The 15,160-nt window shown below is 27.0% G+C and overlaps 1 long non-coding RNA gene across 1 annotated transcript; it reads left to right on the forward strand.

Moving 5' to 3' along the window:
* Positions 1–9,665: 9,665 nt before the first annotated feature.
* On the forward strand, positions 9,666–10,498 carry LOC105641344 (uncharacterized). Its single transcript, XR_001047238.3, has 2 exons — positions 9,666–9,758; positions 10,113–10,498. It is a non-coding gene; the product is annotated as an uncharacterized LOC105641344 (long non-coding RNA).
* The last annotated feature ends 4,662 nt before the right edge of the window (positions 10,499–15,160 follow it).

The raw sequence follows: 15,160 nt of genomic DNA on the forward strand, positions 1-15,160 counted from the left end.
CGATTGAAATCTAGCACATAGACAAACACTAAAGTGTATGTCTGGTCTGCTTGCCGTTAGATATAGCAAAGAACCAAACATACTTCTAAACAGCTTGATATCCACGTCCTTACCTTTTTCATCTTTTTCTAATTTTGACGATGGACTCATTGGTGTACTACATACCTTAGCATTTTCCATTTTGAATCATTTCAACAATTCTCTAGTATACTCTTCTTGATTAATGAAAATTCCATTTTCACATTGTTTGATTTGAAGTCCAAGGAAGAAGTTTAATTCTCCCATCATACTCATTTCGAACTCAACCTACATAATCTTAGAAAATTCCTTACAAAGAAGATCATTAGTAGAGCCAAAGATTATGTCATCAGCATAAATCTGTACAACTAGAATGTCATGTGCTTTATTTTTAATAAATAGTGTTGTATCAACCTTTCCTCTTGAAAAACCATTTTCCAATAGAAACTTACTCAATCTTTCATACCAAGCTCTAGGAGCTTGCTTCAAACCATAAAGAGCTTTAGTAAGTTTGTAAACATGATTAGGTTTATCAAAAATTTCAAAACCAAGAGGTTGTTCTACATACACTTCTTCATTTAGAAAACCATTTAGAAAAGCACTTTTCACATCCATTTGATACATCATGAAGTTTTGAAAACATGCAAATGCACAAAGCATCCTAATGGCCTCAAGTCTAGCAACCGGAGCAAAGGTCTCATCAAAATCGATGTCTTCTTCTTGGTTGTACCCTTGAGCCACTAGTCTTGCTTTATTTCTCACAACGTTACCTTGTTCATCAAGCTTATTTCTAAACACCCATTTAGTTCCAATAACTGAATGGTTTTTAGGTCTAGAAACAAGTTTCCAAACTTGGTTTATCTCAAATTGATTTAGCTCTTCTTGCATAGCAAGAATCCAACTTTCATCATTTTGAGCATCTTCTAAATTTTTAGGTTCTAATTGAGAAATGAAAGCAACATTACCAAAATATCTTTTAAGTTGAGCTCTAGTCATCATCCTTTCTGAGGGATTATCCATAATGTCTTCTTGAGGATGATACTTATGAAATCGCCATTCTTTTGGTAATTGAGAATCTTCATTTTCTGTTTCTGGCATTTGACTTTCAACTATGTTCTGATCTTCATGTTCTACTTCTGGTTCACACTGATTATTGATGTTCTCATTACTTTCTGGCTATTCTAGTTGTTCTGATTGCCCATTCTGCTTTTCATGATTAGAATCTACAACATCATCATTTTCTAATGTTCTACATGTAGAGTCAGATTCATCAAACACAACATGAATAGATTCTTCTACAACTAGAGTTTTTTTATTAAATACTCTATATGCTTTACTATTACTAGAATATCCCAGAAAAATACCTTCATAAGATTTAGCATCAAATTTAACAAGATGATTTTTTTTGTTATCTAGAATAAAGCATGTGCACCCAAAAATGTGAAAATAACCAATATTTGGTTTTCTACCTTTGTATAGCTCATATGGAGTCTTTTTAAGTTTAGATCTTACCAAAGCTCTGTTTAGAATATAACAGGCAGTGTTAACTGCTTCTGCCCAGAAATACTTTGGTAGTTTAAAATCACTTAGCATGGTTCTGGCCATTTCTTGAAGTGTTCTATTCTTGCGTTCCACCACTCCATTTTGTTGAGGTGTTCTAGGTGCTGAGAAGTTATGGAAGATTCCTGACTCGTTGCAAAAAGTATCAAATTTCTGATTTTCAAATTCTCCTCCATGATCACTTCTAATTGCCGTGATGTTGTATCCTTTCTCATTTTGTATTATCTTGCAAAGATGAACAAACATGTCATATGACTCATCCTTGTTTCTAAGGAAGAGTGTCCAGGTGAATCTAGAGTAATCATCTACAATAACAAATGCATAGAATTTTCCTCCAAGACTAGAAGGAGTAATTGGACCAAATAGATCAAGGTGTAGTAATTCTAAAGGTCTAGAAGTAGAAACCATGCCCTTGGATTTAAAAGATGTTCTGGTTTGTTTGCCCATTTGACAAGCATCACAAATGTGATCTTTTTCAAATTTCAACTTTGGCAAACCTCTAACCAAATCTTTCTTAGACAGTTTAGAAATAAGGTGCATGCTTGCATGTCCAAGTCTTCTATGCCATAACCAACTAGAATTATCAACAGAAACTAAACATATATCCTGGTTATGCATATCAGAGAGATCTACTAGGTATATATTTCCAAACCTTTTTCCAATGAATAAGGTTTTATTATCATGCATGTTCTGAACTTCACAATGAGAAGGTTCAAAGATCACTCTTCTATTTTTATCACAAATCTGACTAACACTTAACAAGTTATAATGTAATCCTTCTACTAAGCATACATCTTCTATTGAAAGATTAGAACCTACCACACCAATACCGACGATTTTACCTTTTGCTTTGTCTCCAAAGCTTACCGTACCTCCCTTTTTCTTTTCTAATCTGGTGAACTTCTTTCTGTCACCAGTCATATGCCTAGAGCAAGCATTGTCCATATACCACATTTCTATTTTCAGCTCACTCCTTAGGCACACCTGAAAAGATCAAGCAGATTTAGGTACCCAACTCATATTGGGTCCTGGAGGGTTAATGGTAACAGGTGCATTTTGCTTACTATGATTTTTCTTTCTGTTGAAACTTTGATATTCTAAAGTCACAACACTAGAAACAGCATTTTTTTTATTAGAACCACGATTCAGTTTAGAAATGCCATCATAACTAGAACTTGTCTTTTCTTTAGAAAACGATTCTAAAATTGATTTTAGAATTCTAATCTCAGTTTTTTAATATTCATTTTCAGAATTCAGATTTTTACATTTTTTCCCAAGAAGCGTCAGATTTTCAGAAAATCGATTATTATTATTTTTGAGATCTTTGATTTCTGTGATGAGATCTTTGCATGTAATTTCTTGATAAAAAGCATCTTTTAAATGATTACTTTCAGACTTTAATTTTCTGAAATCTTCCTTTAGAATTTTATGCTTTCTAACCAGCTTTTCAAACTCATTGCAAAGATTATTGTAAGTATCTAGAAGATCATTTTCTGATTTAGGTTCAGAAATACTTACAGTGCTTTCTTCATGCTTCTGGACTGTTGCATTTGTTTCGTTGATTTCAGCTTTCTGTGTCGAAGTTAGAGTACTGATTTCTTTGGAGTCTGAATCGATAGTAGCCATTAGACAGATATTAGCAATTTCTTCTTGATCACTGTGGCCTTCAGAATTAGACTCATCTGAATCACTCAAAGCAGCTACAAATGCTGCTTCAGCTTCTCTTTTGTTGACTTCTTTTTCAATTTAGGACAATTAGGCTTGATATGTCCGGGTTTGTTGCATTCATAACAAACCACTTCAGAAGGTTCTTTCTTAGGTAAGTTACCATTTTTGGGTGGAAAGTTCTTTTTGTTAAACTTTTTCTGTGGCCTTCCACTCTTTCTATAGAACTTTTTGAATCTTTTAGCAACAAGTGCTAAATCATCACTATCAAGATCAGAAGAACTTTCTTCACTACAATCTACTCTCAAAGCCAGTCCTTTCTTTTTCTTATCTTCTATTGTCAAAGAAGATTTCATTTCCTCTGAAACAAGAGCTCCTATAAGATAATCATAAGTGACGATAGTCTCTTTGTAATTCATGATAGTTCCTATAGAATCCCATTTTTTAGGTAGAATTCTAAGAATTTTCTTAACAAGCTCATCTTCTGAAATTTTCTTACCGAGAGTTCTCAAAGGATTAACTATATTAGTAAATCTAGAATTTAACTCAGCAATAGTTTCTCCTTCCTTCATACTAAACATTTCATATTCTCTCCAAAGGATATTTATTCTGGATTCCTTTACTCTATCTGTACCCTCGTAGGTAACGTTAAGTTTTTCCCATACCTCTGTCGCAGATTTACATCCAGACACTTTGTTGTATTCTGTTGCATCTAAAGCACAATGAAGAATATTGATAGCTTTTGCATTTATAGCAATGTCATTCCAATCAGCATCTGTATATTCTTCTTCTGTTTTTCTAACAATCTCATCTCCTACAACTTTCATGGGAATACGACGACCAGTGATAACATTCCTCCAGTAGTTTATATCAACTGATTTCATGAAGTTCTCCATTCTAGTTTTCCAATAAGAGTAATTAGAACCATTGAACAAAGGAGGTCTAGAAACAGATTGACCTTCTAATGAAGTAAGAGGAAGTGGGGTTGCCATGGGATCTTATCTCTTAAGCGGTTAAGCTTAGATAAGTCAAGAGCCAAGGCTCTGATACCAGATTATGGGTCCCGTATGTGTATGGCACAACCCAAGAGGGGGGTGAATTGGGTTTTCTAAAAATATTTTAGAATTTAAAAAACAGAATATCAAATTCTAAGTGCAGCGGAAAAATATAGAACTTATGAGAATAGATATTGAATTAGAATTTCCTCACAATATTCTATTTATAGAGAATAGAAAGACTATGCAAAGTGCAGCTATTAATTAGAGCTGCTTCACAATGTCTTATTCAATATTAGAACTTCTTTATGATGGAAAGCTATAGAATTCAGAACTTTCTCATAAAGTTTAGAAAATCATATAAGACTGTGTGAGAGTCAGTTATTGAAATTAGAACTTCTTCACAGAGCCTTAACCAGGTTTAGAAAATAGATTAGAAACCCAAGTAGTGAAATATACTTGAAATAGAAGAACTGTTTAGAACTTGGTATATTCACTTATCAGAATTCCAGAGTTCTAATGTTCAGAAAAGATAAGACTTATTCCAGTTTTAGAACATCAAACCATTAACCAATTTAGCATTTCTAAAATATAAACAAGAGTGTAAGTAAAGCAGTATCAAACGAAACTTCAGAAATCAAAAAGATCAACACAGTGATTTATAGTGGTTCGGCACTAACTCGCCTACATCCATTCCCCAAGACTCATCTTGAGATCCTCAACTATGTTATCTCTTTTCAAGGGTAAGAGACAAACCAACAGTACAAGGCAATAGATCAACACCTAGATCTACCCTTTATCCCACTAGATTTTCCAAAGGTTCTAGTTAACCTCAACCCTTTCTGTTTTTGACAGAGTACAGAAACTCAATTCAAGACATTAGAATCTCACACAAGGAGAAGGTCGCTTGATAACCTCTTTCACAATAGCTTCTAACCTAAGTTATTACACATAAGTTTATCAAATAAAAGCCTGTCTAATATAGATTATAAAATCTAAATAGACAGAAAGAAATGCACATATAAGCACAGGAAAAACAATTTATCAGATTAGAAAATCGTTTAGAACACAGAACCGTTTTTCAAAAGTAGTTAATCAAAATTCTTTTCTCTTTAAAGATAAAAACGTGAAGTATAAAGATGAAAAGAAAAATGGGGGTAGAGAGTAAGTTTTGAGAGATAAAGGATGTGATCAATAGGCGAAAACTCTTAAAACAAAAACTCTTTCTTCCTCATAGTTCAAAACGTGGAAGCTCCTATTTATAGAGAAATATGTAGCTCTCGCTTTTGGAAAGAGAATATTTCATTTTGAAATCAGAATATCTTCTTTCCTTATTTAGAAGATACGAAAATCTTAGTTACTAAAAGTTTATTTTATCATTTTGGTAAGAGAATAGAAAACGATCTTTTCTTCCTTAAACAAAAAGATTTTCGAAAGCAAGTTATTTGGAAAATATTTTTCGAAGAGATACTTACTAAAAACGAAAAGATATAATCCTTCTTCATTTTAGATAAGTGTGAACCCCTCCCCAAAACATCAAATGCATATGGATGCATGTGACTAAGGAAGAAATGCACGTGATGTGTGAGTCGCCACCTTGTTTAATTATTTTAGGGTAAACTAGGAAAAAACCCTAAGTGACTCCAATTTTAATTAACCTAAATGCTAGATTAATTAACCCAATGTTTAAAGCATGGTCTACGAACCCGAGATGGATCCCGAGACTATGTCATGCTGATGAACTAACCTATGAATGAATGTTCTGCAAGGAAGATGATGTAATTGAAAATGTTTATGTGATTTCGACTTGCCGCTCAGGGTTAAATCCCAAACGTGCCTACGTACTTCCGTTTGAATGGAAGATCAAAGTCAACGTAGTTCGATAGGCCTTCTTTGAAGGGCTTTGAATGGGTATGCTTAATGCATGAGTGTGTGTATGCTTTGTGCATTTTGTTTAGGCATTTTGCCAAAGAATTGATTGATTTGATTTTAGGCATTTGATGCCAAAAACGTTGATTTTAATGACTTTTAGCCAAAAAGATTGATTTAGGCAATTAGTTTGCCAAAAATTGATGTTTGGACTTATTATTGCCAAAAGATGTTTTGTTGGGCGATTGTCGCCAAAATGATTAAGGCATTTGTGCCAAAAGTCGGTATTGGAAGGCGTTTAGCCAAAAGATTTAGGCAATTTGCTTGCCAAAAGTGATTATTCGGGCGTTTGTCGCCAAAATGACTGATTTTAAGGCTTTTAGCCAAAAAGAGTGATTTAGGCAATTTGATTGCCAAAATGATGTTGATTGGGCGATTATCGCCAAAATGATTGATTTAAGGCTTTTAGCCAAAATAAGTTGATTAATTTTAAGGCATTTTGCCAAAAGATTGATTTAATTGTAGGCAATTTGTTAAGGCTTTTAGCCACAATTATTAATTAATTGGACTTAAGCCAGATTTGTTTGAAATAAAGGCGATTACACCATAGCTATTAATTAACTAGGTATTTTAAGCCAATATTGTCGGATTTAGGCTTTAATACCACGATTATTATAAATTATATATATTGAAATATATTTATTAGGTGATATTATAGAATTGTACATATACAATTATAATGAATTTTGGATAAATGACGATATAAATTGAATGGAAGTGTATGTGTATATACACACTGCTGTTTTATTGATTAACTGTTATATTTACATTAATCTCATATGAAATTTTATTTTAACGTTACAAAAATCTAAATACTATAATACTAAAATTATAATCACTATTTAATATTAAAAAAATAAAAATAATATAAACAACAAGTAAAAGTGAGTAATCAAATAAAACATTGAACGAGTACGAATAACAAGTATAGTCAATGTGCACCACACGTTATAAAAAGACTAAACTATATATAAAAATGGGAATAGATGGGCAACATTGTGATTGCCAAAAATGCCCCGACAAAATTTATGGATTGATAAAAATATTATTAAGACCATATTAATTTCTTATTTAAATCTAAATTCTATTGAATAAAATAAGAAACTATATTACATATTATATAAAATATGGTAATACAATTCGGTTCTATCTTTTTTATAATTAGAACTGAGGGTTTTGAAATCAAAATCATATAATCTAATATTAAATAAGGTATATAATGTATATATTAATATGGTAACAAAATATGGTAATATTATTATATAGTAATATATATGGTAATATGGTAATATATACATATTATATGGAAATATAATCTGATAATACATATTATATACAAACTATATAGTAATATATATGTTATATGGTAATATATACATATTATATGGTAATATAATCTGATAATACATATTATATACTAATTATATAGTAATATATATGTTATATGGTAATATATACATATTATATGGTAATATAATCTAATAATACATATTATATACATATTATTAGTAATATAATATAATATGGTAATATACATATTATCTTACCATATAATATAGAATATGGTATTATATACATTTGATGGTTACTAAGTAAAGTATACAATAAATATATACAACAAATATGGTAGAAATATAATACCTTTAAGGATTTTAATTTTTTGGTTGAAAATATAAGTTATTTAATTTTAATTGGTTATATTATATTATATAAGGTACACATTAACTATCGTAAGAATATAATATTTTTCATTATTATTTTAATAAATATTTAATTTGATTAGTTATAATTATTTCCTATGAGTAACTTATCTACAATAAATATAACTTATTATTATTTATTTAGAAATATATTAAAAGATTTATTATTTGATATAAAATAAAAATAAAACTCACTAGAAATATATATGATATAAAATTATTATAAAACACATTATATTAGCAAACCCTATAATACATTGAAATAATTTTTCTCTTAAAAAAAGTAACCACAAAATTAATTATATATTCATTGCCTTTAGCAAAAAGTGAAAAGAAAAAAATTAAAATTATAAATGATGTTCTAAAACAATGATTAATATATTAATTATTATAATAGCCAATACCGATTTCTCATATTTTAGTAATACTAGTTTTTATAAACGTGCATTACATGTGTATTTGTTGTATATATCCGGGATTTAATTTTTTTACGTACAATATATTGTAAAAGTATAGAAAAATTAATAAAAGAAAAGAAAATTATAAGCATAAATTCTAATAATTGACACTCTAAAAGATCGATAAAAAATAACTAAATGAATATAGTTTTAAAAAAAAATTTTAAGCACAAACAAAGATAATTAGCATAGTAAAAATTATCTTTTATTTTGTTACCTTAATTTATAATTTCACATATATAGATATGAAAAATGTAACAAAGATAATTACGCTTTGTTTGATAAAATCAAAACATATATATATATATATATATATATATATATATATATATATATATATATATATAATTCACATCATAAATTTTCTAGTTTTTATGAACACGAATTGAACGTGTACTCGTTGTATATATCTGTAATTTAATTCTTTTTATGTATAATATATTACAAAAGTAGAAAATTAATCAAACGACAGAAAATTATAAGCATAAAATATACACTTTAAATGATAAAAAAAATAAATTTTATTAGAAAATAATTAAAAATATATATTTTAAAAAATTATAAGTATAAATAAAGATAATTATCACATCAAAATTATCTTTTATTTTATTAATTTATTATTTATAACGAAGATATATAAAAATTATTGTAACATATATAATTTATTTATTTAGGTGCAATAAAAATTATTTTCATAATAGTTAATGTATATAATATACCATTATCAAATATTCATCCTATATAACAAAATAATATATATAAATTCAAAAATTTTAACTAATAATGCAAAACTTAAAATCAAATAATAATCAAAACTCATAAATTCAAATCACATTGTTCAATTTATCCTCCAAAAAAAAAAAAAAAATTACATTGTTCAATTTAAGTTTCTCAAAGACATAAATTAATTTACTCAAACACACAAACTATACCAAATACATATAAAAAAAACAACATCTTTTTTAAATCAACAGTATTTTAACAAAAAAAATCTGATTTGTATAAAAAAATCAAGATTTTTCGGGTTTTATCCACGGTCCAACCCAATTTTTTTTTTTTCAAAAACCGAGCTAACTCCATCATTGAATCGGATAGCCTGCCGGTTTCCTATCTAATCGGTATGGTCTGGTTCAACAACTCAGTTAATCTCATATGATTTTTCCACCCATATCCTTATATATATATAATTTTAATATAGTTTTTTAATATTTATCTTTATTATAATAATAAGAAATTGTGAAGGATATTTTTGTCCATCCAGTTATCTTCTCAAATTTCTGACTCTATAAATTACAGATATACATTTAGAAGAAAAGCAAATAACATAATCAATATACATATATAAAAGAAAAAACCTCTAATCTCTTCTATTGTGATGAAGATGTCTATGCTCAAGTTTACTCTCGTTGCCATTTTCTTGTTGATTGCCCTTGGTTTGTCACTGTTACTATTTTGTTTTTGCTTTTATATATATTCATATGCATGTGTAGTGGCAAATTCATCCCTCTTTTGTTTTAAAAATTCTTTTATTTGCTGATAATTTAATGAATTTTTAGTTTTTATTTAGCTTTTTTGAATGAACAATGAAGAGAAATGTTAATGATTTTTTATTTTTTATTTTTTATTTGCTGGACCCAGGAAAAAATAGAAAAATCTGAATCTGCCATTGTTTATATGTTTGCTTGTTTTTATAGTATTATTATTATCACACACACACACACATATATATATATATGTATATTTATATACTTTTGACTAAATGTGAGGAAAAAAAACAAATGTTTCAGATTTGCAAGGTGGGGTAGAAGCAAGAGGGCCAATAGTTGGTTTTGGATGCAAAACAGTCCAAGACTGTGTTGCAAATAATCCACTATGTTCTGCAGAAGTTTGCAAACCACCCTACTGGTGTTTCTGTATAAATGGACAGTGTGCATGTCAACCAGATTCATTAAGTGCTACAACCCTGATTGGAAGCTAAGGAAAAGGAAGTGCAAAAACATTTGAATAAAGCAAAAATAGAGAAGTTTGAGATACCAATATCCAGCTCTCTGATAATGATACTTGTAAACCTCTAATTACAAGTTATAATAAGGATTATATGTTTGTATCCTCGTTATAAAAATCATTATAAAGAAAGAGAAATATATGCAGTTATCTTATTATTTTCCTTTAATATTTAATTTGAAACCAAGGAAGATTTTCAAATCTGTGCAAAAAATATTATTCAAACCAAGAAGAAAAATGGCTTTCTAATTTTTTTGAAACTGAAAATTGTTCAATTTTCAGGAAAGGGAAAGTTTGTTTAAACAATAAATGTTTCACCCACATTAACATGCTCTCAAAATAAAACCACTCACTTTTAATCTATATCTATACTATATATAAATATCGGAAATAGGAGGAAATATGAGATTTCCTATAATAGCCTTAGTTTAAATTGAAATTCTTAATATATTCTTTTTGTTAGCTTTTTTATGCATTCTAATTGGAGAAAATAGGTCCTTTTATCCTTTGAAGATCTTTTTAGTTATATTTTTTATGCCTTTTAATTTGACAAAATATATTCTATTTATCCTTTTGAATATCTTTTTAGTTAAATTTTTATGTATTTTAGCTCGAGAAAATATGTGTATTTATATTCTCTATGATCTTGCATCATTATTGTCCAATGATTTTTATAATTAAATACATTTTAACATTCTTAATTATAGGTTATTACGTGATATTTTTTCTAGGAGATAAATCGAAAATATTAATTCAAGTATTGAAAATGAAAGTTAAATTTTTTTAATTTATTATGTTCTGAATTTTTTAAAATATGGTTAAACAATTTATCATTAGCGTCTACTAGTTAAATACAATGAAATTAACAAATATATTCTTTCTTTGATATTTTGGAGAGGAAGGTGTATATTTATTTGGATTATTTTACACATTTTTTATTTTAAATTTTTTATAATTCTAGTTTAACAAAAACAATAGAAGTATGGAATTATAGTATTTGACTAATATATCAAATAAGAAAGTTTTTTCTTTTAGTCTAATGAAATGTTTTTTAAAAAATTGGCTATAGAAGTTTGAATTAATGAAAAATAGATATTTAACATATTTGCTATCATTTTTATTTTCAACTTTTCTATATTAACGATGAAATAAGGAGAAAATTCAAGAGCTCTCTTTTTATTCTATATAATATATTTTACTTCTTTTTTTGAAATTTATCGAATTTCATTAATTTTTCTATGATTTAATTAGATATATATTTTTTAAAATAATTTTTAAAATAGATATAAATATAATTAGACCTTTCAGATTTTAGTTTTTTCTAATATTTTTCAATAAATATATAAGCTTCAAATTTTTTGAATTTAATATCGTTTATATCTATCTATAAACTTGAAAAAGGATCTTCCGGTATATATGGAGTTCTTAACTTTAAGCAATTTATTTTTTGATTCTGTTTAAGGATAGGCAATTCAAAATATTATATGTTATTGACAATATTTTAGCCTAACTACATTTGGCAAAAATAATTGATGCAGAGATTAATTTTTATATCTTATATTGTAGCTATATATAGCAAGTTTTGATTTATTAGATTAATGTCATAGTATCGCCAAATTATAAAATATTTTGCAGTATGGGAAATGCAAATTTTTATTTATTTATATAATTAATTAATAAAAATTATATTTTTTTATTAAAAGAAGAAGTAAAAACATTATTTTCTTTTCAATTAGATGTTACATTATAAGACATATTAAAAACAAATTATCGTATATATAAAGTGCAATATAAGTTAATCATTGTATTTATTTTGATGTAAATAAGAATTTATACTTAATATCACATGAATAGCAAAATTAAACGAGTATAAAAACAATTTATAACAAGCAAAGTCAACGTATAATGTACGTCATAAAAGAATTAGTTTATACTAAAAATTTGGCCGTAAAGCCTTATGTGGCTTCGATTAAATTCAAACATAATTTAGCATTTTATTAAATAAATAAAAATTCCTTAATAATTTGTTATACTTACATAGCCTAAAATATCTATCTATCTATAACTATAATCTATAATCTATGATCTATATATAAAACTGAGAATGGATGGGGAATATTGGAATTGTCAGAAACGTCTCTACTAAGTTTATAAATTTATAAAAATATCACTAAAGATTTTAATTTGATTGGTAAAAAAAAAATAAGAGTAATTTAATTTTGATTTTGGTCATATTAATTTCCTATTTAAATTTAAATTCTGTTGTATAAAATAAGAAATTATATTAGATACTATCTAAGATATATATAAAACATGGCAATATTATTCAGTTCCACATTTCTTATAATTGGAACCGACTGTTTTGAAACCGAAACCATATAATCTAATATTAAATAAGGTATGTAATATAATATGGTAATAATATTATAATACTATAAAATAAATACTAAATAAGGTATACATTAAATATGGTAGAAATATACTATTTTTTAAGTATTTTGATTGGTTATATTATACTATATAAGATATATATTAAATATGGTAAGAATATAATATTTTTAATCATATATATATATATATATATATATATATATATATATATAATCCTAAAGAAAAAAAATTTTTAAAAAGCTAACATGACACTTTCTGTTTTTCCTTTTTTCACAAAATTTATAAAATTTTCCTTATTTTTTCTACTATTTAATTGGAGCTAAAAATATTTTTCTTCTTAATAGATAATCAGTTTAAATTTTAAAATATAATCAAACAAAAATTTGGCTTTTTGCACGATGCAATGATTTTAGAGATCAAAACTCAATAAATATCTCTACACAATGGGATTTGCAGTGAGATAAATAAATGCAGAACATATACATTTTAGTTTTCTCACAATTTTAACTCTTGATTTCATTATCGTATTTTATTATTTTATTATTGATTATAGTTTACTTCTATAAGTATTTCTCTGTTTTTTTATGGTGATCCTTTGTTTTTATGTTCTGATCTTATCCTGTAGGTGATCTTGGCAGGTTTTAAGTGATGATTAAAGGAGCAATCTATGACGAATATGGAGAAGGGTTGAAATGAAATGGTATGTGCTACCACAAGATGCTGGTGGTCGTGGAGGAGCAGCCTCTTTTCAACAGAAGATGGTTCAACAATGTGTAGGTTCAATCTAAGAAATAAAAATGACACTTTTACTGAATTTTTTTGGGTTTTCAAGCCCACTTGGAGGAATGGGAGGTGGTAGTGGCATGAGGGGTGGTTCGTTAATGGCCGTTATTGCTCAATAATGAAAGAACTGTAAGTTATTATTTTTCTATTTTATTTTATCTCTAATTTTTTATTTTAAAATGTCTTAAATCTTTTGTTTTGTAAATGGGTACTAAAAATTGCTTTTGCTCTTTGGCTAAATTCAAGTCCATATAGAGTATTGATATCAAATATTCATTATCTAAGCAGAATGGGTAAGATGATTTTTCTTTATTTACATTTCATTTGCTATTGATAAAAATTTTTTTTGTTTAAATTTTATTAACAACACTAATTAGCTTTTTTGTTGTTTTATTGATTTACTTGGCACTGCTTCAGCAAAATCCATTGCATATATCTATATAGGTATCAGTTAAACTTTCTCAAAGTAGGATAAAGTGAAGCCCATTGCATAACTTTGTTACCTTTTCTTATATATCTATATAGTTATCAGATAAGCATTTTCATAAACTTTCTCAAGGTAAGATAAAGTGAGTTGCAACATTTTTACCCTGCCTTTAATATTGGGATGCTGCTGCTTCTAAATGCTCATATATCTGTTATGTTGTCTTTTTGTGTTAAATTTTGCAGTTCGTTAAATTATAAACCATCATGTTTTGAACGTGAAAGCTATATCTGTCACAGACTCCAGAGGTTTATTATACGGGCAACCCTCTCAATCCAGTTTTTTTCATTCACAATAGGTTTCTCCATTCACAACACCAGGTTCGAACTCTAGACGTTGATTAAGGAATCCAGCACCTCATCTCACTGGACCAATTAGTAGTTGGTTATATATCTTTTTTTTAGAGAGGAATTTTGTATAATTCTTTTTTTTTTAGGATAATTTTGCATAATTTTTAATGTAAGATTGGAAAATTAATTAATCAATAATGTCCTATGATGGATGTATGTCATTGTCGAAAACTCCAATTAATTATTATCCAAAAATAAACTTCACAAAATTTCAAGGGTGCATATTCTAATTAATTCATCAAATCCAAAAAATAAAAAGTATTTTTATTCCAAAAATAATTGTTTCATATCAAATTGCTATCCACATAATTCAATAACAATATTAATTAGTATATTTATGAGGGATTTATATATTAATACTTATGTTTGTATTATTATTATAAAGTAGTATAATAAATCATCTGTGCATTACACGGGCTTTCACCTAGTTTTAATAAATCTTTAGTTTGATTGGTTATAATTATTTCCTACAAGTAACTTATATACAATAAATATAAATCTATTATATCTTATTAAGGAATATATTAAAACATTTATTGTTTGATATAATGAAAATAAAACTTACTAGAAATATATATATGATATAAAATTATGATATAACACGCTATATTAGCAAACTATATAATACATTAAAAGAATTTTTTTTAAAAAAAAGCAATAATAAAATTAATTATATGCTCATAGACTTTAGTAAAAGGTAAAAAAAAAAAAAATCAAAATTATAAGTGATGCTCTAAAATAATGATTAATATATTAATTATTATAATTATATGCTCACATATTTTAGCAATATATATAGTTCATGGCATTATATTATATACCA

This window comes from Jatropha curcas, chromosome 10 (assembly GCF_041381405.1).
Source record: "Jatropha curcas cultivar XTBG-Jc1 chromosome 10, XTBG_Jcur_1.0, whole genome shotgun sequence".
In the NCBI taxonomy this organism is placed as follows: Eukaryota; Viridiplantae; Streptophyta; class Magnoliopsida; order Malpighiales; family Euphorbiaceae; genus Jatropha; species Jatropha curcas.